Consider the following 26,898-nt stretch of genomic DNA (forward strand, 5'->3'; position numbering starts at 1 on the left):
TATCGGTTCAGTTCATGTTACTCTAGATATACTGGTCAAAAGGAAATATCGATCCAATCATCTACACATTATGAATTTCATATCTAAGTATATAACATATTTTTTCATGCATTTGTTTGTGGATATCAGTAGTTCCTTAAAGATGACATCATAAGAAAACATGTATCTATTAATAATTGAAACTTTCCATGCTACCCACTGGTTTGGGATTTTCTGAATCTAAATTTAGAAAAAGAGTTTTTTCAACCTAAAAATATCTCAATATAGTTGTGTTTTACTTTCAATGATTTTATTTTAAAATTTCTTCTAAATGTAAGAGTATAAAAATGTTCAGTGACAGTTTACTGTAATATGGATTTAAAGTGTAATGTGATCTTCATTAATTTAAGGAACAGATATACGGATATAGGTAAGTAATTTTTCCTGGTAAAAAGTTATATTTTTCTCTCACAAAATCACATTTACGAGGGCCTTTGAAAAATTACGAGGACTTGTTTTTCACAGAAAAGAATATTTGATGACATAATCGGGAAAAATGTCACACATAATATATAAGAATCTTTTCTTATGTAGTCTTCAAAATTTCATATCAAAATGTTGTAAATTGGTATCAATTTTGAGTGATTTATCAGGACATATCATTAAGTCACGGAGCAGCAAAGTCTTCGACATCAAGGGTATTATAAAAGAATATGAGTTTTCATGCATTTTTTTTCAACATTTTCCTAGGAGTTCTATACAGGCGCGGATCCAGAATTTTTTTCCCAGGGGGGGGGGGGTCCAACTCAGCCAAAAAAAATTTCCAATCCCAGAAATTTCTTGACAAGCAAAAAAAAAACAAAAAAAAAAAAACGTCACAACAACGTCAAAAACCTATTTCGTGGGGGGGGGGGTAGTGGTGACTTCTATTGCTTCAAATCTTTCACTTATCTTACCCACTTCACATGTTCACGCTTACCAGGGGGGTCCATGGTAACTGTTTTCTTGTTATAGTATATACATTTTTTAACCTGGTAAATTCCAGGGGGGGGGGGGGGTCCAGTATATTTTAGCATCCCCCCGACCCCCCCTCTAGATCCGCGCATGCTATAACAATTTGAATTATTATTTCATCTACTCAACATCCATATTTTCTTGTCAAGTTTAAAATCTATGAAACAAGTACAGCATATTCTGTTTTTATTTGAAAAGCAAAAAATGCAGGTATTTGTGCGATATTGTGTGATATTCGTAACTCAATCACGTTCTTTATATAGTCCGGATAATGTTTTGTCGAAACTCTTTCATATTGATATTGCATTGTCAACAGTTTCTACTATGAAGAGTGATGCACACTTGGTGTAGTGGTATCGATCAATACAGTGCTGGTCTCAATCAAGAAAGGAACGTAAAGATTTTGGGTAGAATGGGACAAGGTCACATTTCTTATAACTTAAGTGCTAGCACTGGTAAAAGATTATTGTAATGGTGCGGCAATGTCAAAGTTTCCAGGACAACATAGGGAATATGAGTCATATTAAAAAAGTACATTGAACGAGTTAAGGAAAAAGAAGTGTAGAACTACTTACAGTTTTGTTATTGGATTGTCAGCAATTTCTACAATTAACATTGATTGCCCACTTGGTAAAGTGTGTAATGAAAAGTTGTATCAGTTAACAATTTATATAATTGACCAAAAAAGGAAGCATTTGAAAAATCCTGTTCAGTGAGAAAAAAACAATCAATGATGCACTTGTTGATGCTTAATGCTATGGTATTTATATACCTCTAAATCGATTAAACATGATCATGATGATTCCTTGAGCGCTAACGATGAATTAAGATAATGATAAACAAAACTAGCTAAATGTGCGTTTGAAAAATAAAAAAGCAAGCCAATTAGGATTTCCTGGAGATATTGTCATTGACTTGAAGTCAAGACATATAACTTATTGAAGGGGAAAAAAGTTACGACTTAGAAAGTGTTAATTTGTTTTGTGAGCATACTTTAAAAATGTATCGTCAAGAATTGATCTTATACCGGCCATCTGTATTCTCAGTTATGATCATTGAAACACTGGGAACTTTCATAAACACCATGTTTATTTTTTTAAGTAGTGGATTATGCTTATATTAAAGGAAGATTCCACCACTGATATCTTGAACAACAATTTTAAAAATCCATTAAACTGCACATGCTTTTATTGATATGTTGGTTTTCTAAAGCTGAAATTTGCTTTTTGCTTTTTTATTCTCAGCTTATTGACATTATGAACGTTAAAAGATGTCAAGTTTGTGAAGTATTGAAAAAAGTAAAGGACTAACCTGATCTAGTGTAATATATCTCCTTTAAATCAGTTACTCGCACAGTGAGCAAATTATCCTTATGACACATGTTCGTGTAAACAATATATATATATATATCACTTGATGCGCCAGATATTTAAAAACCACCCAAACAAAGCATCATTTTCCCCCAGTATCGATTTTTTTTTCTCATGCCCCTTTGTTACTTTAGCAGCACCAAGGAACCATGCATTTTTTACTTAAACACTTTTATTCTTTACACAAATTTTGTCAGTTTAAACATTTGATTTATTTATGGAATAAAGAAAAGCCATAACTAATCAGGATGTCACCGTTAGGCTACTTAAAGCCAGAGTTACAAATTCAAGGTTCAATTCCAACGACAGTTATATTCTGTTAAAAAAAGGTTGGTACCCAAAGATAGACTGCTCCAATGTGAATACAAATGTACTTGTAAAATATAAAAGTCCTAAGTGAACCACACATTCAGAAAATATGACCACTGTTGACGCGTTTTTCCAAAAAAAAATAATACTTTAAAGTTATGGCATTGAGGTTTTATGCACCAGTCAAAGATGTTTCGGGGAAATATAGTACATGTATTTGTTGTTTCCGTCCCTCTGTCTGTCTCCCTGCCTGCTTTGTCAGCAAAAAACCTTGCCCATTACTTTTTAGTCAAGGTATGAATTTCATATTTCACATGTGTATTTCCTTCGACAAGTACGTTCTTTGGATACCAACTAATTTGACCTTTTGAGCTTGGAGTTTGACCACTTTTACACAAAAGATGAAGTTTACTATGGGCATATTTTTTGAACACTAGATACCAGGACTTTTAAACGTCATACATGTATATTTATTCTTTGTGGAAAGACCTTTTATATTTCAGCGGTTAATAAGATAAAAATATAGTAAAATTACAAACATTCATGATTTATTACACTTCACATGTCTCACAGATTCATTTTATTTTGACGTAATGCATATACATTAAGCTGAAGTCAATTTTCAATGTTATATCAATACATTATTTAGTTATAAAGTACAATTATAGAAGAAAAGAGAGTACATGTATTAACATAGACCGGGTCAAACCCCTTCCTAACTTGCCTGATTTTCAATAAATAAAAAATAAAGAGTACATGTATAATAATTACATTATGAACATAAAACAACTCAAGTTGGAACTACTTTTTGATATTGCATTTTCAACAATTTCTACTATGAAGAGTAATGCCCACTTGGTGCTTTAGGTTCCAATTCAGGAAGGAAAGTAGAGATTTTGGGTGGAATGAGACAATATAAAACAAGAACCCATTTCTTATAATAACAAAGGTGATAGTAGGTAAAAGGTCATTTCAATGGTTCGGTAACGTTTAAATTTGCAGGACTTTATCGGAAATATGAGGCATAATGAAAAAGCATATCAAACGAGTCGAATTAAGAACAAGTTTTAAGAAAAAAAGGAATGTAGTACTACTTACAAAAACAGTTATTACTACTGCCTTTTACTATACCCCTAACTTTATATAAGAATTGATAAAAGGACAGAACCTCCTCAACTCTTATTGTATGAACAGCTGTCTTAGTGGCCGTGGATGTTTGAGTCAGACGTTTCTATGAATTACATGTATGTCTCAGTACTTAAAATTTGTTTTAATTTCTTTGTGTGATCTACATGTGTATATAATTTCGCAACATTTTCTTGCAGGGTCTCCTGAGATTTATATACGTAGAAACACATTTGCACTTGATTTTTTGTTGTATTTAAAAATCTTAATATAGACTCAGTGACCTTTTTAAATGTGCTACACATTTTGATTTTGCATTGTCAAGAATTTCTACTATAAGGAGCGATTGCCTAACTTGTACTGTTGTGATGACAAAAAATTATCTTATTGAAAAGACATCAGGGATCATTAATTTAAAAAAATCCTGTTAAGTGAGAGGAAATAATCAATTATGTTGACGTTTAATGCTATGGTATTTATATACCTCTAAATCGATTGAATAGGATTTATGTTTCTCTGTTATTATGCAAGACTGAAGCCAAGTCAACTGAGCTAGTTTTTGTATGGATAAAAATTAAAATAACATCAGTAGGTAAAGTGAAAAAATGTCATTTATTGAAGTGAATGACGAAAAACAAAATATGAACATATACTAAAGGGGTCAGACAAGACTAGAAAAAAGAATACAAAAATCTTTGGTATCATATTCTAGGATTCCTTCAGTGCTAAAGATGAAATTAAACAATGATCAACACAATTAGCCGGATATGCGCTTGAAAAACAACAATCCATTTACCGGGTATGATTTCCTAGAAATATTTCCATTGACTTGAAGTCATACAAATGCATAAGAATTTACAGATATTTTCTTATAAAAGGGAAGACTAAAGTTAAGAATTAAAATAAAATTTGTTACTGTGTTTTGTTTACTTACATGTACCATATTTTAGAGAGAATGTTGCAGTTAAGAATTTACCCTTAAATTACATTGTGACATGCAGTCGTAAAATGTTCTTCATTTATTTGAAATTCCGATTCATACATGTACAAAATTCTCAAATATATGGGTCGAGCTGCCTCAGAATTTAACTTGCAAGTTAATCAGACAGACTTATTACATCAGACAGGACTTTTCGTGAGACATATGGAATAAGGGATAGTTCCTCTCTGCTGCAGAGTTGACAAAATATACAGAGAAGCTAAAATCCAATAAGCAGTTATATATGTTAGCACAGGCCACTAGTGTTCCCAATGATTATAATTGAAACACTGGGAATTTTCATAAACACAACTGTCTATTTGAAAAAAAATGAATGTTCTTATGAACATACAAAGGTGTTTTTTTAAGTAGCGGATTATGCTTTGATTATAGGACGATTCTAACGTATCGAACAATATTTTTTTTTTAAAATCCATTAAACTGCACATACTTTTAATGATATGTTGGTTTGCTAAAGCTGGAATTTGCTTTAACTTTCTTGTTCTCCGTTTATTGACAATGTTCAGAAGGTAAAAAATTGAGAAAAGTAAAGCACTAACCTGATCTAGTCTTGAGCAAATATATCTCCTTGAAATCTGTAACACTCACACAAGGAGCAAATAATCCTTTTACAATGAAACATGCTCTTGTAATCAATATTTATATATTACATTTGATGCGCCGCCCATTTAGAATGGTCCAATGTTTTTGCTTCCCCCCAACCTTGAACACTTGATGTTGCAAAGCTATCGATTTTTTTCACTCACGCCCCTTTAAGTTGTCCGATAAATAATAGTCCAAAATATGTATGGAATGACAAATTATACCATTAATTATACCTAACAGTGCCGTTTGCTTTTACCTGATTATAAAGTACTGTAATAATTAAGACACCAAAGTTATGATTGAACTGACTGCTGGAGGCTGCCATGCTGAGATATAAATTTTTCCAAAATATTAACTTATATGAATTCTTCTGGGCACATTGGCTCTAAAAGTAAAAATTGTCATGTCAATATGAAGTAGTGAAAATATTATTGTGACTTTGAATGTCATAGAGGAAATATAATTTTTTTATGATTCAGGATGGAGGAAAACAAAAGAAGAAATTAATAATAAAAAGAGCTAGAGAGACTTAAGCTTTAATTTAAAAGTTAGCCACGAAGTTTGTGAATTTTACTTGATTTTCATTTCAACTTTTTTAAAAGTTAAAATGTGGCAAAGAAAGAAGTTAATCTTTCTCCTATTATTAAACAATTGCTTCAGTTGGCTTATATCTGATGTAAGGAATTTAATTTCATGCATCAAATGACTCTGTACATCTGGCATTTTAACTGTCTTTACCACGTCACCAGTAACCATAGCTTTACCCCAATGCGGGTCGTCCAATGAAGGAATTTAAACCATTTTTTTTATAATGAACTGCTGTTATTATCACTGCAGTGGTAAGATGCAGTTTTTCTCTTTCTATAAGAGCCACTGTTTTATAGATAGAAACTAAAAGTTTGACCAAAAGTTCCCTTTAAAACCAAACTTTCATCAAAATATCTATCGAAAAACTATTTACATTGTACAATATAAAAAAATAAACATAGATTTGAGTGGAAATTGAAATGATGGCATCGGGAACAGATGCACTGTCGCAATGTTAAAATTGTTGATCTACCTGTCTGTCTATTTACGCAAAAAAGAGTCTAGGGCTTAAAGACATGCCTTGATACAATAATAAGTAGGCAATGTTTATTTGACAGCAAGGAAGGAAGTATTGATTTAAATGTCCCGGAGAATACAGGCCTAGGCGTACGTGACTCCTTTAGCCTGCTTTACTCCTCATACAAAGTAAACACAAATACCTCCACTTCTCATTGATACGTGTGATCATAATAAATATGGGCGTGACAGGAATTATCATAACTTAACCTTATTGCTTTTTTTGGATTTGCAGAATAGTAACATAGTGAACAGAGATATGATCATGAGTCAATTGACCTCGTGTTTGTTCTAATTTGCTCATTTTTCATAACCAGAGCTACAGTCACCCATGTATACGTACCTATATACTACGACCGCTGTAATGCTAGGACATATCACCAGACGTTATGTATTATGCATTGTTCAATCATTCATCTAGGCAGCTGACTGAATGGTCGTAGGAAGTCTAGTTATATCTTAAGTTACATCTTTGGCTATATAACTTTTGATTTATATGTGTTATATATATATGAATGCAATGCAGCAAATTATTTTAAAAAATATTCAAATCTAGATCTTCTGGTAATAATCAGTTAGGCTTAAGTCAATCAATACACAAAGTAAATTAGAACACTGACAGAATATGTGTACTTATAATATAAAGATAAGCAAAAATGGGCCTGTTACATAAAAAACAAGATGTGTTTGAGAAACACTATGCGCTCGGCAACAAAGTTCATTGACATTGGTGTCATTGAAAAAATTTAATTAGCGGAGTACTTATATTGGAGTCTCTATCTCTGATAGTTTAAGAGTTATGGCGAAAGTTAAAGTAGACAACAGACAGACAGACAAACAGACAAGCAAATAAACAGACAAATAGACATGACAAAAACAATATACGCTTCGATCCAGGCGCATAAAAAGAAAATAAATTATGTAATAAATCTGTTTTTGTGTATGCCACTACTCGACATTCTAAAACTTATCTTTTCCATGACGTATATATATGGTCAAAAGCGACAATAAATTACCCATTTGAATTTTTGTAAAGTAATGTAGACACGGGAGAAATATTTTCAGATGAAGATATCAAATTTACTTACCGGAAAAGCCATTGATAATTTTCAAAAGGACCACATACCTGTGATCTAAAATCAACACAGGTAGGATATAAAGGAAGAAAAGAAGCATTTAAATGCCCATCAATGTATTCATTCATGCTATTCAAGCACGTGTGACATTTTTACAGGTATCGTTTCGTTAACTGTTTGTTAATGTGTTTGTTGCTGTCCTTTAGCTTTTGAGAAAAATTAATTGAGCATATAATATTATTATCAAAGAAGCTCTTAAAAAGGAAACTTTATGTATCACTATGTATATGATTGATTTCATTTGAATAACTGCACGGGATTGTAAATAAATTAATATTATAAATAAAATAGAGTTATAATGAAAATTGATTAATTCAATAGCACATATTTTATCTATTGACGATAGCAGGCCTCCTTGCCATGGGCGCTTGCAATGAAAGGAAATAACGATAAACAAAATAAACCGAACGAACGCTTGAAAAAAAGTATTTCCTGTATAGAGTGTGTCACATACAATACATTATGATAACAAATGTTATGTAAATTAGACTGACCTCTTATAAATGTTTTCAAGATAATGTTAATATCCTTTGTCACTTGTGCTAACATCTACTCTCTTTTTCTCAGACTGTGGCACTGACGTGGTGAGTACCACTGGTAAGGTTAAATAATGGGAAAAACCGGCCAGTGCAGTATGGGGCAAATGTTTGCTGCATGCTTCACAGCACTGTTAAGGTTTAATACGAGAAATCAACGGAAAATAGACGTGCCCAAAATAATTAGCCTATGTGACACTTTATTGAATTGCCTTTTTCATTACATCTTTATCTGACTTTGGAAATTTTGTTAGTTGTTGTTTTGAATTGATAATGGTATATTTTATTAAGGCTATGCTTAGTTTATATAACGTTTATAAAATAAGTTTTTACTGTTTCCAGTTTCCCCCACGTTGCCTTTCCTTATAACATTTTAACCTGACTTTTTTGTCTAGCTTATATTACACTTCAGCACCAAGCTAACATAATTTGAAATTTGTTTACATCTGTGAACCTTTACTGAGTATGATTTGTCTATATTAGTTATTTTATGTAAGTATTTACTAATACTTTCCAAATCTATTTCATTTTCCAGGACAATGGAGAAAACTCTAATTTTAATCAGATTTAATTTATAAGGTCAGCGTTACATGTATCTATTCGGTTCCTTGAAATGGAATATCTTGAGAGAAAAAAAGCAGAATTCAAGCTCAAAAGTCCATTATGGTCAAACGATACCTTTCTCAAATACATGTTTTGTATCTTTTGATATTATAACAAAAAATTATTATATTTGTCTGAAATTTCTCATCTAGATGATTTATACATTGATTTCAAAATGTTTTTAAATATAAAGTATACCAAAATTGTGATATAGGCCATTTAAATATTACCCATAAGGGTTATCAAAGAAATATGACCCTGTGGTATCTTGTCCAAATATATGGTAAGAAACTCTATTTTTTGTGCAGAAACTTGTTTAAGTACCTCTACTTCAATGACAAATTCTTAGGAAAAATTATATATTTTTTAGGAACGTGTCGTCTGACCTTAAACAATACAAAAACACGGACAGGTATATCAGGTTCCAAGAAGGGTGAGAACGATGCTACTGATACTTTATTACTTTCAATGTATCATTTATCGTGAAATAGAATTTTTCTTCTACGATTTTCAGGCAAAAAATCGATAACGATAATGAGATTTGCCACACTAACAGTTTAGTTGGTATACATTAGCTACATTGTATCTATGACACCCAGTCACACTCTAGCGGTTTCACACAATGATAAAGCAATTTTGTTCCATTGCAATTTATTCTTAGACTAAATTTACAGCTCTATTTTCTGATTTAAGGCATTTCTAACAATCCATGCCATTGCGATTTCATGCTATTTTTCCATCCACGTCTTTATCCATGTAACTAAGAATTCATGTCTTTGAACGTGTAGACACACTTGTGAAAAATGAAAATTCAATAACTTCCTTATGTAAACGATACACTGTAGGATCATCCCATTATGATCATCATCGGTCACTGAATATTTTTTCTTAGTGTCAGTCCTTTTTCTCTTACTCCTAGATTTATTTTTTGGTTGTTTTAAAGAAAATTAAACAAAAAGCAACCAATGCAATGGAATTAAAAAAAAAATCTTGTAGAAAGAAAGACGTATGTTGAAAATACTGTTGAATTGATTCAGCATTGTCACACTCATATTTTATAGCTTAGAAATATTGTGTTTTTGCTCTTTCTTTCTCCAAGCATATTTTAAAATTTAATTTTACCTTTTTAATGATAAAAAATATATGAAAAAATGAATCGAAGGTATGTGATTTGTCATTTATAAAAGAATTTAAAAATATTTCAATTTTTTATAATTATATTAGTCTACGGTGTCAATTTTTTTTCAAGAACGAAGGAAAACAATTTTTATTTATTTAGTTAAACCGTGTTTTAGGTGTTATACCTATAAAGCTGAAGTCATTATTTCAATATCATTTAGTTAAAAAGTGAAACTCTAGCAAAAATAGAATTATTTCATCCCCCCAGACTAAAAAAAATTACCTGGTTTTTAATAAATAATTGAATATATTTGATGATAACATGATTATATAATATCAATGTAATAAACTTTGTTTAAAATACACTACATATTTTATGAAATTTCCAGTACTAAGTTTAGAGCTTGGGTTTTTAAAACACTTTTTTGTGATTTAAACTTTTTTGTTAAATTTCTCCTGAATATAAAAAAAACCCTTCTAAAGATCAGTAAATAAAACGAAGAATTATCTGACTCTTATTGTGAGTTCAGTTTAGATAAACCCAAGTCACACCAGTAGTGTTTACTCATGGTGGTTGCACAGCGTCCATAAAAATGCAAAACACCGAGGTGATGCCGCGCAGTACAGTCTCCTACATCGCCGTGTCAACGCTCTGATATCTCCTCTGAATGCGGTAGGGTCGCCTAGAGCAGCGATCACTTAGGGCATGCACAAAGTACGCGCCTAGATCACGGTCTGATAAAAACGCAGTAGAAACGTAGAATTGGAACCTGTTCTTGGATTTGTATGAAACAGCAAGACCCCGACATGGAAAAACCATAATTGCTACAGTTCTGTATCAAGCTGTATTTGGATTGTTGTATATCAAATTATTTTGCGAGCCTTTATGCACAAAACTAATGCGAGTGAAGACTTAATTTATTATATTTTTTAAAACCAAGAACTAGTCGTTGAGTGAAGTTTTAAATTCAAGTTATTTAGTTATCTATATACATGTACTGCATGTCCTCTTCCTACTTTTTGATATGCTTGTGCCATAACACCAATTCTTAGTGTATATAAAAGTATGTCATAAAATAGAATTCGGATCTGCCAATTAATATAAAAATAAGACATGTAGATATAAAACATTTGACAATGAGTGGATATTTTAATTCGAATAGTTGACTTAGCTCATGCGTAGCTTGGCGTATGCCCATGGAATTCGGTTTTACTTCGCTAATATATATTTTCTGCGTGGAACTCAGCGTACCGGTCCGATCAATGAGAAAAATGTACAGTATACAAATTAAAATAAATCACCTAAAATATTATAAGTACAACTACCACCGTATGATAGCCGTAGCAGCGCGTTGAGATCTTCATTAGGGCAATGAGAGCTCCATATGCACGCCGTGTCATCTGCTACGCGCATATAATTGGTGTATGAACGCAGTGATGGTACAACCTGCGCTTCCACGGAGACTTGCAGGGTCCTTGGAGACGACTCTAGGTTTCTATCGTGCTTTGACAGCGCTTCTAATGTGATTAATCGTCTTATAAATCTTTGGACTGCGATTACACAGCGACAACAAAGAGTTTATCCTAATCTCTCATGCACGCTACTAATTCTAAGTTAAATGTTATCATGACTATACATTATCTTACCCGAAAACAAATCACACTTCAAATTGCCCAATGAATTTTTGGAAAATGATGTACACACAGAAATTATATTTTCAGGAAAAGGTCAATGTACAGGGATAATTGATATAAAATGAACATATCGGTAAAAAAGTTAACGTAAAAATGCTTCAAATGAACAACACTCCTAGATTTGGAATCATGTATAGCGCACTGGTGGATATTCGGGAAGAAAAATGAAAATAAACATTTAAATTGCCATCAAGAAAGTCTTGCTACACAGCTGTGTTTGGTATTGTAATTTCTGCAGGTGTCTTTTCATTTTTAGTGCATTCTTGTATCTCTTTTGCTTTTGAATAAAGATTAATTAAGCATATAATTTCTATTATCAAAAGATTTCTTTGAAAAGAAACTATATGCACGTACATTAATGCATAATTATATATGTTTCCATTAGACTAGCTGTGTGGGAGTAGTAATCGAATAAAATAATAAAATATTTATCTGATGAAAATTTACTTGTTAAAATTTACTACCAACTTAATAACAATATTACATATTTTACCAAAAATTATGTAACTTAATTCAAAAACAAAATTAATTCTCGCTATTAAATTGTAGAAGTCTTTCGTGGTTTTTTGAAATTCTATCCTGCTATTGTATGTTCCAAAATGTTTCACAATTTTATACATTATTCATAAACAGTCAGTCTGTCCACACACTCATTTTCCTAATTGTAGCTTTCAATTTTGCGCCCAGTAAATGCAATGTGATAAAGTCTTCTAATATGACTTAAGAGAGTATTTTTTGTTCATGTACATGTATACAATTATGAAAACTCTTGAACGTTAAAACATGTTTTAACTGTCATTTACTATTAGCACAATGTCTCCTCCAAAGGCACCGATGAACATGATCTTTTCATCATTATACGCCCCGCTTGAAAAGTTGTAAGGTATATAGGGATCAGGATGTTCGTCCGTCCTTCTGTATGTACGTCAGTCCGTATGTTACCCTTTTGGGTACGCATCTCTTTTCTGCAACTCCTTTATACCACTGAATGAAAATTAAGAAGACTTTCACAGACGTTTTGTAACATAATTCCATTATGCACCTCCTATTTTACTTTTTGATCGGAAACTTATTTCGGGATTCCAATAGCAAAACATGACCACTGCTGCTCTACTCGAGTATTGTTTCTATTATATTGAAGGGTACCCACCTTTTATCTGAAACATCTCCTATAATGTCCTTAAACAGTAAGTACAATTTGATGATACTTTACAAATTCTTTATAACATATTACCATTGTGCAACTCCTATTTTACTTTTCGATCTGACACTTCTTTGGGATTCCCAGAGAAAAAAAAACATGGACTTTTCCATTATAATCATATGAGAGTTGGGGGATATCACTTAGTGAGCTCTGAGTGTTCACAGTACCTCTAGAGGATTTTTCAATAATAATGGTTTAGACAGGGTTTGTAAGGTTGCAAATGACAAAATAGGATCCAGTGTTTCATTTTCGGTAAACCAAGATAAGTATTCTCTATCTGACGAGTGACAGACCCTGGAACATTCCTAGCCTATGTCACGCAAGTCATTCAACAAATGTGTGTGTGCCCTAGATTAGACCATTCCTAAAATGTGCCCGAAACACCGATTCAGGTGTCAGGTCCTCTTCCGTCGGGACACGGGTGTCTGGTGGTAACTATATCTTACACGTTGACATGGTTGAGGGGGAGTATTGAAACAAGCCATCGACTTCTCAATAGAGATTACAAGACAAGGTAAGCATTTTACAATAATGATTTACGATATAGGATTTATTTAAAAAAAAAAAACTTCTTGAGTAGTCTTTCTAACACCATGCCTTTGTGTGACCCTGATAAGCATGAAATTTTATACCAGATCTAACGCACTTGCGAGCTTTAAATAGCTGCTGACAACATTTTCATTTACCATATTACCCGATAAGCCTGTTTGAATTGTGATATATTTGTTTATTATGTCAGTTCAATGAGGGAGCTGGTATCTTTTAAATCCATAACGACCAGATGTTAAGCCTTATTAAATCCAACCTAACAATTATTATAGGAGACAAAGTGTGCTATTTGTCTTGTATCCTAAAGTGCCAAATAATTTATTTATAAATACGAAAGTAAATTAATCTGTAGATGTTTCATATTAAAATTTACCACACAACGTTCTATGACGATTTATCTTTAGAACTGGGCTTTACGGTTTTTCACAAAATAAATCATTCAACAAATGACACAAATCGTTCCTCTTAATAAAAAATGTACAGATATGTGTGACTTAGCATTAAATACCCTTGTCAAATACAATTTTACAGTTAAATAGTGTTCAACTTAAAAGTCATTCAGAAGATATAACACTTCTAAATTGTTTGGTCCATAAAAAACTTTGCTCAATTATTTTGAGCCATGCATAATATTTTCTCTTTTATTTAAATAAGGATATGTTTGATTTCGGTCAAAAAACACAAATTCCGCTGAGGGTGAAATGAATACGTATCTTTTGATCTGTATTTAGTGTCCTAAGTAAAATATATATTAAAGTTCTGAATACGTCTTAGATAATATAAATAAAAGACATAAAAATTGAAAACTTACCTGATGTGACTTTAAAACAAATATGTCCTGAATCAAAAGGATGAAAAAGATAATGCTTCAGTTAAAGAAACTATATATTAATCCGTTTAAATGCACAGATTGTTTGTACAATAGAAAACCCTCAGCTTAGCAGATATTTATTATGTTTTTGTAGGAGACATACCGCCCCCTGTGAAAACCAATGAAACTGCGCTGAGTTGAGCACTTCATAGAATTAGTTCATGCCCTTCGACAATTACCTTGTCATCAAATTGATTCCTTTCCAGCACGTTTCCTAAAGGTTGTACAATTCCCTTAGTTCCATAGTTCCAATAGATTTGCCAGTTGAAGTAGTATATAACAAGTGCAAAAATACTATCTTTTAAAACACAAAATGTATGGACATAAGTTTTCTCAAAAGAGACAGGTGTACCTTGTGAGAGGAAAAAATTTAATCTTTTCATTTTTTAGCGGCTTTTGCATTTGAATAAACAAATAAACGTATGAGTGTACATCCTCTCGATTTTCAAGAAATATTAACCTTAACGTCAAAATTGTTGAAGATTATAGACAACAAGTGTCGAGTTTTTGTTTGCAGATAAAATCCATACCATACGAACGGGTTCTATGCACAATAGATTTCGCTTAAATCAGCAAATAATGATTGCATGAAGATACAATGAAACTGTCCCTATCACCTACTGCAAGTGTACAAATTAATAAAGTATTGAGTTTTTAAAGGCAAACAACTTTTACTTTGTCTTAAAGCTGACCTAGTTATGCTTGTATTATGCAATAAATTGCTCTTTGTCTTATTTTACATATGTACAAATCTATTTTAATATTTATCAATTTCAATTAATGTGATTTTAAATTGTACCACAATAGTTATATTATTGATTACAATAAACCTTAAAAAAACTTTACCTTTTGAATGAATTATGATGATTTTTAGTGAATGGTTTGACGAAGTACTGTTAAGAACAATTTGAGGGATGAATAGAATTTAAAGGGTGAGTTTATAACCACCTATTGATTTCTTTTGTAATTTATTCTTTTTTAAGCATTAACGATAAAAGCTATTTTTTCTTTGAAATAAAGTCATTTGTAGGAAATATATTTTTAAACATATGAATTACTTAATGTTGATGTAAGAAGCATTGTATTTTCTCTGATTATTTATTAAATATCGGTGTTTCATTTTCTCAATTCACTGAAAAGTGTTTGTTTGTCGTCTGATACCCCTATAACTTGTTTTTGACATATCAAAAGTACTTCATCAATTTTAATTAATATGCCCAAATGATTTCTAACCCTAACTTTAATCCTGTATTAAGATTGTGTAAACAATTACATGATAAACAATTATCACATAACATACCAGAAAACTATTTTTTTTTAACCCACATCATCACATAATGCGTCATTAAGCATGCAATACTCGTGTAGACCTAATGTTAGGTTAAATATCTTTAGTTATCTGGATAAAACATGAAATGCCGTATAAAACAGGAAAATAATCTAGAACTCCTGCGAAAGATTATATAGCAATATATATGCACTGTATCACTGCTGTTGGACACCTTGCCAATTTCATTTCATATTTTAGGGCTTGATTTCACATTTAAAAGGGGCCGATGAATTGAAGCTTAATGGTGATAGTCATACATCGGATATCAAACAAACAAAATTAATTTTAAAACGCAGACATTTTCAAACAATAAATCCATATGGGGCACCCAGTGAGGACTGCAATTAAGAGTACGGTATATACATTTCTTTCAACTGACAATACAAAGGTCTGTACGAGGCTATCTAATTTAACGGAGTATGATTTGATATCAAGTAATTTATTCATTAAACATCAGTGACACCTTTTAATTTCTCTGCAATGTTGAACATGTGGTTTATCATGTAGCTACTCAATCAATGTTTTAAAAAGCACGGCAATAGAGAATTTAATAATATTTACTGGTGTTTCAGAACTGGTCACCAAAAATTGAAGAGGTTGTTACCAAATTTTAAACAGTAGCTTTCTGGTTTGACATCTTTTGATTATGCAACTGAAGATAAAAGTTAACTTTTCTTAAAAAAAAAAAAAATAATAATAATAAACTAAGCTACAAATAATGTTTTTATTATATCAGAAAGGAAAACAAAACATTTTTTTGTCATTTTTAAGTATGTAAACTATATATTCATGGTTGCCTAGAATCTACGAGGGCTGTTCGGAAATTATTGAGACAATTACATTAACTCTATAGATAATTTCATGAAAAGAACGAATAAAACACTTATGAAAAATTTCTTATTGCTATGATAATTAGATACGTTTCGATAAAATTATAAACATGCATATGTCTATCGACCCGGAGCAGCATCGTTACGTCATTTTACCGTCACATCAGTCGGAAATGTTTTCGCATGTAAAATGATCGGGAAGTGTTTAATACTCTTCCTTCTTTGTTATTACATATAAAGTTATATAAAAATCAAACAGTATCTTTTCTTAAATTATTCTTGAAAAATGCATGCTGTTGCTACCCCAATAAACAATTTTAATTTTTCGGAAATGATGACTTTGAATCATGAAGTGCCGTATTATGCAATGTGGGTTTAATGCCGTAACAATATTAAATCCGTACCTAATAATTCATGGTCGTCCAGAGCTTTCAAATTGACTCTGGTTGAATTAATTGTGAAAAAATGTATACCAATGAAATAAACTATAACACATTATGTTATTCTCGTTGTTATTGGTTTTGCAGGTCGTTCAGTCTGATAAAGATTTCTACATTGCGCTACACAAAATTTTAGGTATACCGGCTGCTCCGCCCTGGACGTCAAAATGAATTTTGTCGTTGTTAGCAGATATCTCTACCACGCTTAATTTTTTTTACGATCGATGTATATCTGATCAAAATTCTATCAAAGTTGCACAACATGAATTTGAAATTAAACTGAAATATTTCACACCTAAACTGATTTATTCTTGTTCTTATTTTAGATCCACGAAGAGTTAGAAAGTTGGTATTGCATATTTTCAATATCCGATTTCATGACTGCTCCGGGTACCCCTAAAAATTTGTATACCATTGTACAGAAAATATTTAATATTTATAAAATATTTCTTGCTTTTACTAATTTTTAGTGTATGTCAAACGTATATGCAAAATTTCACCGAAAGACGTTCATTAGAAAGCAAAATATACACAATGTCTCATTAATTTTCGAACAGCCCTCGTACACTGTAAAAAATAATGTTTAACTTGTGTTTAATTTTTAAACAGTCGTATTTTACAATTAAACATAGTGGATTTAAATACAAAACACTAGTGTTTTATATAAAAACACTGATATTTATACTGATGTTCAATAAGCAGGGTGTTTAATCATTCGTCTTAAACACGTAATGTTCATATGCATCAAATCAAAAAATAAATTAGGTGTTGCTTCTCAGTATTTGCTGTATGAATTTGTCATTTTTACAATGTTTTGATTTATAAAGTAATTCCGAAATTATGGTAGATATTAATCGACACATGAAAAAATTCTAATAGCAAGGCAATATGTTGACTTTGGATCATACCAAACGCATTCACAATTAACATTAATTAATAGTAATTCTGTGCCAAAATTTCAAAATTTTCAGAAACTGTTAAAGAGGAAATAGAAACAAATATTATGATATATTCTATAATTGTATCAATATTTTAATCACCGGTGTTTAACACGAGTGTTCATTTCTTAACCATATATATTTATAAATTAAACACATGGTATTTATATAGAAATTGCAAATTAAACACCAGTGTTTAATACGTTATGATAGAAAATGACGCAGTTGATTATGTCATAACATGCCATTTGAACGCAGAAGATGCAGAATCACGCATATACTGACAAGAAAAACCATATCTAGCCTAGCAAGGAAATAGGAGGTATTTATACATTTCTTTACGTAAAATCTTTTTAAAAAGAATGGTGAATACATTAGAGATTTAAAATGATTTTCATTAATGAAATGCAGGATTGTTTCCTATCGTTATATTAATCGTTTGAGTGCAATCCGGCCATGCGCAGAGGTAGACATATAAAATACTGTTTAAGTCTTGATATCTAATTTTAAATTTGCAGGGACGTTCATCTGTTACTGTGAATCCTGAGAAGCATACATTACTTGATAAAGGAAAGGGATTTAAACGAAGATCATACTTAACCGTGAGAGATGAGTCTTAAAAGACCCCACACACATACATACACCATGGGTTCCTGATAAATGAATATACTCCAATTAGGTAACTACCCTTGCTAACATTTATGCTCCCCAACATGCAACAATACTACACTCGCGCATATACTAGGTGCAGATCTGTAGCGTTATGGTTTTATGTATGTGCCTTTGACGGTAACTAATACATGTACATAAAACTATAACGCTACAGATCTGCAGCTAGCGCATGTACCAACAATAATTTCATCCCCAGCCCGTGCAAATACATGTATTCTTTAAGGAGACTTTACTTTTTTGAGGGAAAGCGATATGTACATGATAGAAAATGCCTTGGGACAAGTTAGCCCCCCCCTTTTCTTTTAATTTTTTGCTGTTGGGCTTTTCCTACAGGGGCATGAACATTTAAATTTTTTAGTGTACAGACTGTACGCTTATACATGTATGATTTACAGGTATTTGAATTGCAGGTTTTTATTCCAAACTTGTTCCGCAGTATGTTTACTATAATCAAAATTGGCGCGAAGAATAACAATCTTCTTTTTTTTTGGATCTCAATGTATTATTTTATAGATAATTATCTGAATTTGCACAGTGAATATTTTTTCATCCATCTTTCAGGATATGAAGGAATTAGAACTATACTTGCGGTGAATACAATTTTGGAAAATGGAAAACTGGAGATCATCATCCGTAGAAGAACCTGAATTTAACCCACAACCAGAGGAGCTAGACTGTTTAACTCGGTTAGAATATGATATGGATATTAAGTGAGTGATACCCCGGCAGCTTGTTTAGTAGCAAGAATTAGTCCTTTACAGGTCAAACTGGAAAATTTCTTCATTTCATTAAAACTGAATATTTATGAAAGTATAAACTTGTATTTACAACTAGATTTATTAGTGTAATACATCCCGTACCCAGACAACAAATATTATTTTCAGTTTTTTTTGCATCATATATTCATGATTTTGTTTGCTTTATTTTTAAAAAAAAATGTAAAGGACGATCTAGCCTTTTTTAAAATAATGTTTCACTGATGAAAAATCATTTTATTAAGCGATAATGTATTTTTTCATATTTCAAAGAACCCCCTTCCCGACACCAATTTATTGGAGTTTAGTTTAAACGTGCAGGTTTAACATGTTCATGCTAGTTTATTTTGAGAATTCTATTTTTTCAACTAAAATTGAATAATGTATCCATGTTTTGGTAAAATTTTGAACCCTCAATCAACATTAAATCATTTATTACCGGTAATTAAAAAAGATTTATGCACAACATATTCATTATCAACCACAATGTATTTTGTACTGATTTATATCTGATTTGAATAAAAATGTTAAAAACTTATAAACACGTTTAAGTATTTATTTTTTTTTTAAATAAACACGTTGAAGTGTTTAAAAAATGACTTATAAACATGTTTAAGTGATTATTATCTGTTACATCGAATAAACATGTTTAAGTGTTTAAGTGTTTAGGTTGAACACGTTTATTAATTAAACATGAAATGTTTAAATTTTAAACACTCACGATGTTTATTTAGTAAACTTTAAGTATTCATTCAGTGTTTAATCTTTAAACATTTTGTGTTTTAGAAGTGTGGATTGATAAAACCTCATGTGTTTAAAATTTAAACATTCTAACGTGTTTATTTCTTAAACACTTCTTGAGGTGTTTAAATTCTAAACGTGTTGAAGTGTTTATTATCTGTTGCAATTTGGTGTTTATTTATTAAACACTTATTTTTTACAGTGTATATATGGTAAAGTTTTGAAATCAGCCCTGTGTTTATAAAGTCATTTATTGGACGTTTATTTTTCTTTGCATTCAAAGAAAAAAATAATGTCTTCAGTTTGGCCACATGTACATTTGGGAGAAAGAATAATAATCATGAATGTCATCAGATATTTAGGTCGGATATTAGGATCTAATTATATCTTGATTTATTTAGTGTGAATAAAAATCACAAAAAGAAAATAAATAGCAGAACGTCGTTATTAGCTGGGGCTCTTTTAAAAAGACAAAAATATTAAGGAAAATAAGCTCATGTTAATTCAATGACACAACCTTCTTTCCTGCGGATCCTTATGGAATAAGGTATGATCTTGTACTTTTTATATCCCCCTCTTTAGGAAAATTAACAAACACCTACCTTTGAGAATCATTCCTTTCATAAATTGAAGTCCAGATATGGATTAAATTATAAAAATAACACATGAAACCACCCCTTTTAAAACGCACTATGATTCCAAGTATGCGTTTCAGAAGGAAATCATTGTAGAATGTCTATAGACCGCCTAATGTTAACTGAAAATAAACTCGTTGCATAATCTTTTTTTATTGTAAAATTTATATTTTTTCGGAGTTGGGATGACCCGTCAGATCATCACGATGGCGTTAGAAAACTTAAGTTGTATTAGCAATTTTTTTTTTCAGCGATATGTATGACTTATACTTATGTGTAAATTAATAACCCCCCAGTCGAGTTCAAGTTTCTAAGTCGAGTGTACACAATGACAGGAGACTTCGGAAATTCTTATCTTGTAGATAATTTTACAGTGTTTGCATAATAATTTCCAAGGTTTTAACTGGTACATGTAACAAGCGCTGAAGGCTGTTTATCAGGTATAGTCTTACTTTCTTTAAGTAGATCTTGTCTGTTTATTATTTCTTTTTCTATCAAAATGGTATTTATTTTATCCTCCGAATACAGGTGCCTCCTTGATATAAATCGTTTCTTTGTCTTGCAAAATTGATAATTTTGTTTTAGTGTACAAGGTATTAGATGCGTTCATCTGAAGTCAAGTGATTTCACACCTGATAAATCCTCTGCGGCAGACTGGATGAGTACTGCGGCTGTCATGGTACAGTTACCTCATAAGTAACAAGCCTGGTTTCAGGTCCCAATTCAGGAACTCAACCATGATAATGCATGAAGTCTTTGATTCCTCTGACAAATATGTGTTGTATTTATACTGATTGTACAACCAACTAGCATTGTAGGGGTAATATAATCAGGACTCAACACTCTGAAGTTTTAAATGTCAGAGATGCGGATTTTATGCATCTGCTTGGCTTAGACAGACATCTGTTAGTAATGCTATCAGTGTTAGATGTGGTTGCGTACCTTGTAGTTCAGACTGTGTATTTCTTATGTTCTGTATTTGTGAACTACGGCAGAATAAATGTCATTTAATTGTAGGCGTCCCTCGGCTACATATTAGTTGGTGCGGTTCTGAACTGTAACAGTGGTAAAGAGGTAGAGCCACTTTGGGCTTTATTTGGCCCTGAGAATTCCTGAAAATTCAAAACCGCTCAGTTTAGGTTGCAAATGCAGTATTTATCACTTGGACTGTTGGTGACCACGTATCTATTAATTGTGACGTAATTTCACATCTAGTCAATGCATTATGACGTCATAAAATGCGTCATTTTCCTCATATCCTGTAAATTCCTTTGAAAATGACCTAATGTTGAAGCGTTTTTTCAATATTTCATATAGAGCACAGCCTCCGATCCAAAATATGCCAATACATATTGAAAGGTCTATTTCGGAAGATCAAAAAACATGTTTTATTTTTTGGATCGCGGGCTGTGCTCATATTTTAATTCTTTGTTGAAGGTAGTCAAATACGCATATTTTCTGCAAATTTCAAGAACATTGCAATTTCTCAAAGCCTGTTTTCAAATATTTGGATTCTCAAAACAAAATTTCATTATAGAACATGAAAGCACCAAGTGTCTACTTTATTTTGATATATGAAAATGGAAAGAGGGTGATAGTTAATTAATTGCTTTAAGTACAGGGCTATTTTATGCATAAGATGGCTCTTGCTCTTTGCTTGTTATGATAATTATTTGCTAATGGCAGAGACTGGTCACAGCAGATCCCAGATGGTGTTTGAATAATATAAAGACAGAAATAAAAAAAACAATGTCTACCTAGAATTCATCGTTGACAGACTGTATCTCTATCGGCACTCAAATTTTACAATTTAGACATTTCTGCACTTGATTTTTTGTTGCAAGGTGGTTTCTTTAATCTTACATTCATGATCAATAAAGGAATTTTTTAGAATTTGGTATTAATGTACACTCTTTGTGGAAAAAAGTGCATATGTGGCAAAAAATTATTCTCAACTTATAAAAATGTTGCAGCATGCACTCATGCAGAATGAACTGTCTGAATAAATAGTAAGCGCATGTTTGTCGGCTGTTCTTTAGAAAACTGTAGTTGTTTATCTAAAATAACGTCAAGAGCCGACAAAAGTGCGTTCACACTAAAATTAACAAAATAAATCATATTCATTACAGACTTCTCGTTTCCATTGTTATGACTGCGTTAACCTAGATTTGACTTCGATTGACCTGTTGAATATTACAAGTATGGATGGATGTTTTATGGATAAGGATTTTGTTGATTTTTTTCTATAAACTGCTTGATCAACTTTCTAGTGAAGTATAGGAATAGAACACATCTCAAACATTTAGAAAACAAGTAAACGTTAATGGTATTCACATAAATTTTTAACATATTTAGCACCTATCTCATGCACAACTTTAAGGAATTCCCAACTCTTCAATGGTTGTTTTATAGTATGTTTAGGTACTGCAATGGTTAAAGGAATAGAAATTTTAAAAGAATATGTGCATATGTGGCATGCGGTGAGGGTCTTTCATAAAGAGTATGTATTTCATCAACGGACCAAGATATATTACAGCTCAAGTACTAGTGTTTCAAAAGGATCTCTAATTCAACAGAAACATACTTAAATAACTGACAGTTTTTCGGCAACTTTAAATCTTGAATAAACTTGATATCGCGTAATCTATTTGTACAATGCATGCTCCCTACAACTTGCCATATGGGTGCAGTTCAAGTGTGTGCAAGAAGCTCTCTGATTAAAGAGATATACGATCAAATTGTTCACAAGTTTTTGACAAATTCAAATCTTAAATACACTTGTTATTTAAACAATGTTAACGAAAGCTCTCAAGTTTTTATGGCTTTATATCTTACCTATTGTGAAGAGGTTGTTCATTTTTGGAATTTCTCAAATAAACCATGGTAAGATTTTAACAGTTCGGTACCTTTGTGAATTGATATGTTTTAATGTGCAACAAAGGCTACATGTATGTATTATACTTGTGAAACCCTTTTCCCTAAACTATACATACCCATCTATCTTATTTAAGAATGGCATTTAGAAAAAGACACCTGTGTTCTTTTTTCTTTTAAAGATGTATATATATATGATGCATTTATCTCTAATATTGCCTGGAATAGATTTTAGAAATGGTATTTATTCCGCTCCAGTAAACATAATTAATATTTTAACATAGTCAATTAAACACTGATTTCATTTTGTTAATGTTGAGTTCTTTGTGAAACAACATACTGATTTTCTTTCAAGTTGGTATAATAAGGAAATTAAGCTGTTACATAAATCTTTCATCGTTAAATAATGCGTTATATTCCTTTTTATTTCTTGTTTTCTGTATAGTAGACTGTACAAAACCATAACAAATGCATTATTTGTTAGATGTAAACAGATAATGAAATGATTTTATATAACTCATACTTTAGCTCTTTGATATCATGATTATGTATGGAATATATTGAACCCATCTTATAAAAATGCAATGGGCTCGTTTAATTGACAGTTCTGCTTTTGGTTTTCAATACCACCCAGCTGTAAAGCCTTGTGTCATCTGGAAATAATGAAAATTGTGGTTTCCTTTATATAGATCTCCATCTCTGGGTGTAGATTTTTCAATTAGTCAATCAGAGATTTTGAAAGCTTTTGACGGTTCAATAGATAATTGCACAGCTATTGCATCTAATATGATCATTTGAAAGCAGCACAAAGGAACGGGCAATTAGTTGATAGTTAAATATTGATTTTTTACATCTGTGCTTGTTGCTTTAGGTTTTAAACGCGCAAAACCATTATGCGTCGTTGCAATATTTGGCAACTTGCAAAACTTTTTAATTGTTGCAATCCTAAAAAATTTTTGATTTTTTTCAAATAAATTTTATCTTTCCATGTGGTCTTTTAAGCCATAGGGGTTATATTAAGATATTTAACTTTAAAATGTTCATTTTATATAGCATTATATGAAACTACACAGCTTCTTGACAATACTTATTTTGACTTTAATTATATATTTGATATACAGTTTTTAAAAATAATTAAAATGTATAAATGTAAAAAAAAAAGAAAACAAATTTCAAAATGTCAAAATGTTTCTCGAAATACATGTATACCAAATAGAATACAAACAAAAATTGTAAGGAGATGATGAATACTTTAAGCATGGTTTGTAATTTATTGTTGAAGTCAACGACTTCACATTTCTTTCTACCAGGGTCATTGTATGCTACACGGATAAGAATATGAGTGTTAAAATTGCATGCTTAATTTTAGGCGTTGCACTTACATTTAAATTCATTTTCAATATATTATATGAAAAATGTTCACATATTTTACAGATGCCTTCGTCACACAACTTTGTAGTCTACGATAGCTGAAAGACAAAATCCTTATGCTGCATCATACACCTGTATCTTGAAACGTAACCTGAGAAAGATATTTGCAAAGAGAAAAAATGATGCACTAACAAGATCTTTGTCTCTTCAGAAGGATATATGCAAAATCAAAAGATTGTTGTATTTTTATGCAGAAAAAAGTTTGATATGTTCATCAGGTTATTTTTCTTTTTGCATACAATACCAGATACTGTGTTCAATGTAGTTCAACTGAACAATCTTACAATTGTGTGCAGATTGGTGAAAACAAACACTTGCCATTATATGAGAAATTTGGAGATTCGAGCTAATGACGTAGTATATGATTTGTAGATGATCTATGAAAATTAAAGCTAAAAATACAAGTTAGTCCATCACTTTTATTTTCTGATACAAAAGAATCCACTCCTTAAAATAAAATGACAAATCCTTACACTTCATTTTAATTTGATTCACCATGGCCGTCCTCTATATAGTGTACAGTAAGCCAAAGTTGTAAAGTGGATGCAAGTGGGCCATATGGCCATCCCATTCATAAAAATGTTTTTAAAGTTTATTTTGTTGCAATGTTTTTATCAAGTGCAGTGATCGTTCATAAAATAGCCTTCTTTGTAAATGCAATCTATTATTAAGCACCCTGTTGGATGAAAATTTTTATGCAAAATGTAAGGCTTCTAGTTTCACACGTAATTGTCAAGGAAATCACTGTTTATCCGTACATGAAAAAGAAATCACGCCGGGTGTATCAGGTTAACTTTAAATGCGCAGTCCCTCTTGACATTTACATTGTCCTACATTTATTTTCAGAAGTCTGTGTTTACTCTGCACAAATTTGCATTGATTTATTTGACTTTTTTTAACATTATTTCTGTTCTATTTATCATCTTCACATTTCTTTGTAAATTTATTTTCAAAATATTTCCCATGCTTGTTTTTTTTTTCTTATTTCATACCATCTTATGTACTTAATCTTTTAGAATGGTTCAAAAGTTTAGTCACTGTGGTAGCAGCACATAGCAGCAGATAAAGTGAAGATTTTTTTCTTAATGAATCTTATGAGTCAATACCTTCGTAAATTTTACGTATTGTCCCAAAATCTTGGTTCAATTGCTTATTTCGTAATTATTTTTATCGTTTTTAATCTATTTATTCTATTACAACCTTTGATTTAATGACGGAAGAAATTTTATTCCATCCGACCAACCAATTGTGTGTAGAAAATAATATGCATAAACCAAGATCCCGAATAATACAATTTTATTTTACTTGAGAAATTTATCCATTCAGGAGTTAAGGAATTAAATTTTGAGGTACATGCACCTATATTATTATATTTATTAAACATCAAATGCTAAGACTATTCACATTCCTCAAACAATTCATCACAACCAACAACTTTATGATTTAACTCTTGATATAAATGCAGCATTAGTAATTGCATTATATTTTCTTTGCTTGAGCTAATATTTCATATACATTTAGTCCGATTCTCAAGTTCATAAAATCAGCAGTGAAATGATTTAAAATATACTGAAAGAAAAAAAGAAACGCATATTAAACTTTTGCGTTAAATTAAAACAATAATTTTGAAAATGTTTTCCAATATTTTTACCGTACATTTTAATTCATCTTAATTAAACAAGTTACCAAAATCTTCTGTGATTTTGACTGATAATTCTTGAGTTATTTAAATTGATATTTCGCCCCCCCCCCCCCCAAAAAAAATAAAACTAAAAATTCTCACTATATCCCTTGCCAATTAGTAACAAACTTGATTTTCCTGTGTATTGAGTTCTCCAGAGCATTTAACTTTTTCATAGGATAAGTATTGAACCCTTCCGACGGTAGTCTTAATGGTTGAAAGAAGCTTTATTATTCCAAAGCCAACAAATCTCCCCCGCGCAATGGATTTCACTAATTTTCGATTTAGGATAGAATGACAGAATTCAGCAAGTTTGTTACGTGTGAATGTTTGTGAAAAAGTCTCGACATACACTAGCTACATTTTCCCAGT

General features: G+C 31.3%; 1 long non-coding RNA gene across 1 annotated transcript; it reads left to right on the plus strand.

Annotated features, from left to right (window-relative positions):
- The first annotated feature begins 327 nt into the window (after window positions 1-327).
- Window positions 328-25,059, plus strand: LOC134231702 (uncharacterized). Its single transcript, XR_009984605.1, has 2 exons — window positions 328-409; window positions 24,849-25,059. It is a non-coding gene; the product is annotated as an uncharacterized LOC134231702 (long non-coding RNA).
- The last annotated feature ends 1,839 nt before the right edge of the window (window positions 25,060-26,898 follow it).

This window comes from Saccostrea cucullata, unplaced genomic scaffold (assembly GCF_032062105.1).
Source record: "Saccostrea cucullata isolate Sc308-1 unplaced genomic scaffold, CSIRO_AGI_Scuc_v1 ctg198, whole genome shotgun sequence".
Classification (NCBI taxonomy): Eukaryota; Metazoa; Mollusca; class Bivalvia; order Ostreida; family Ostreidae; genus Saccostrea; species Saccostrea cuccullata.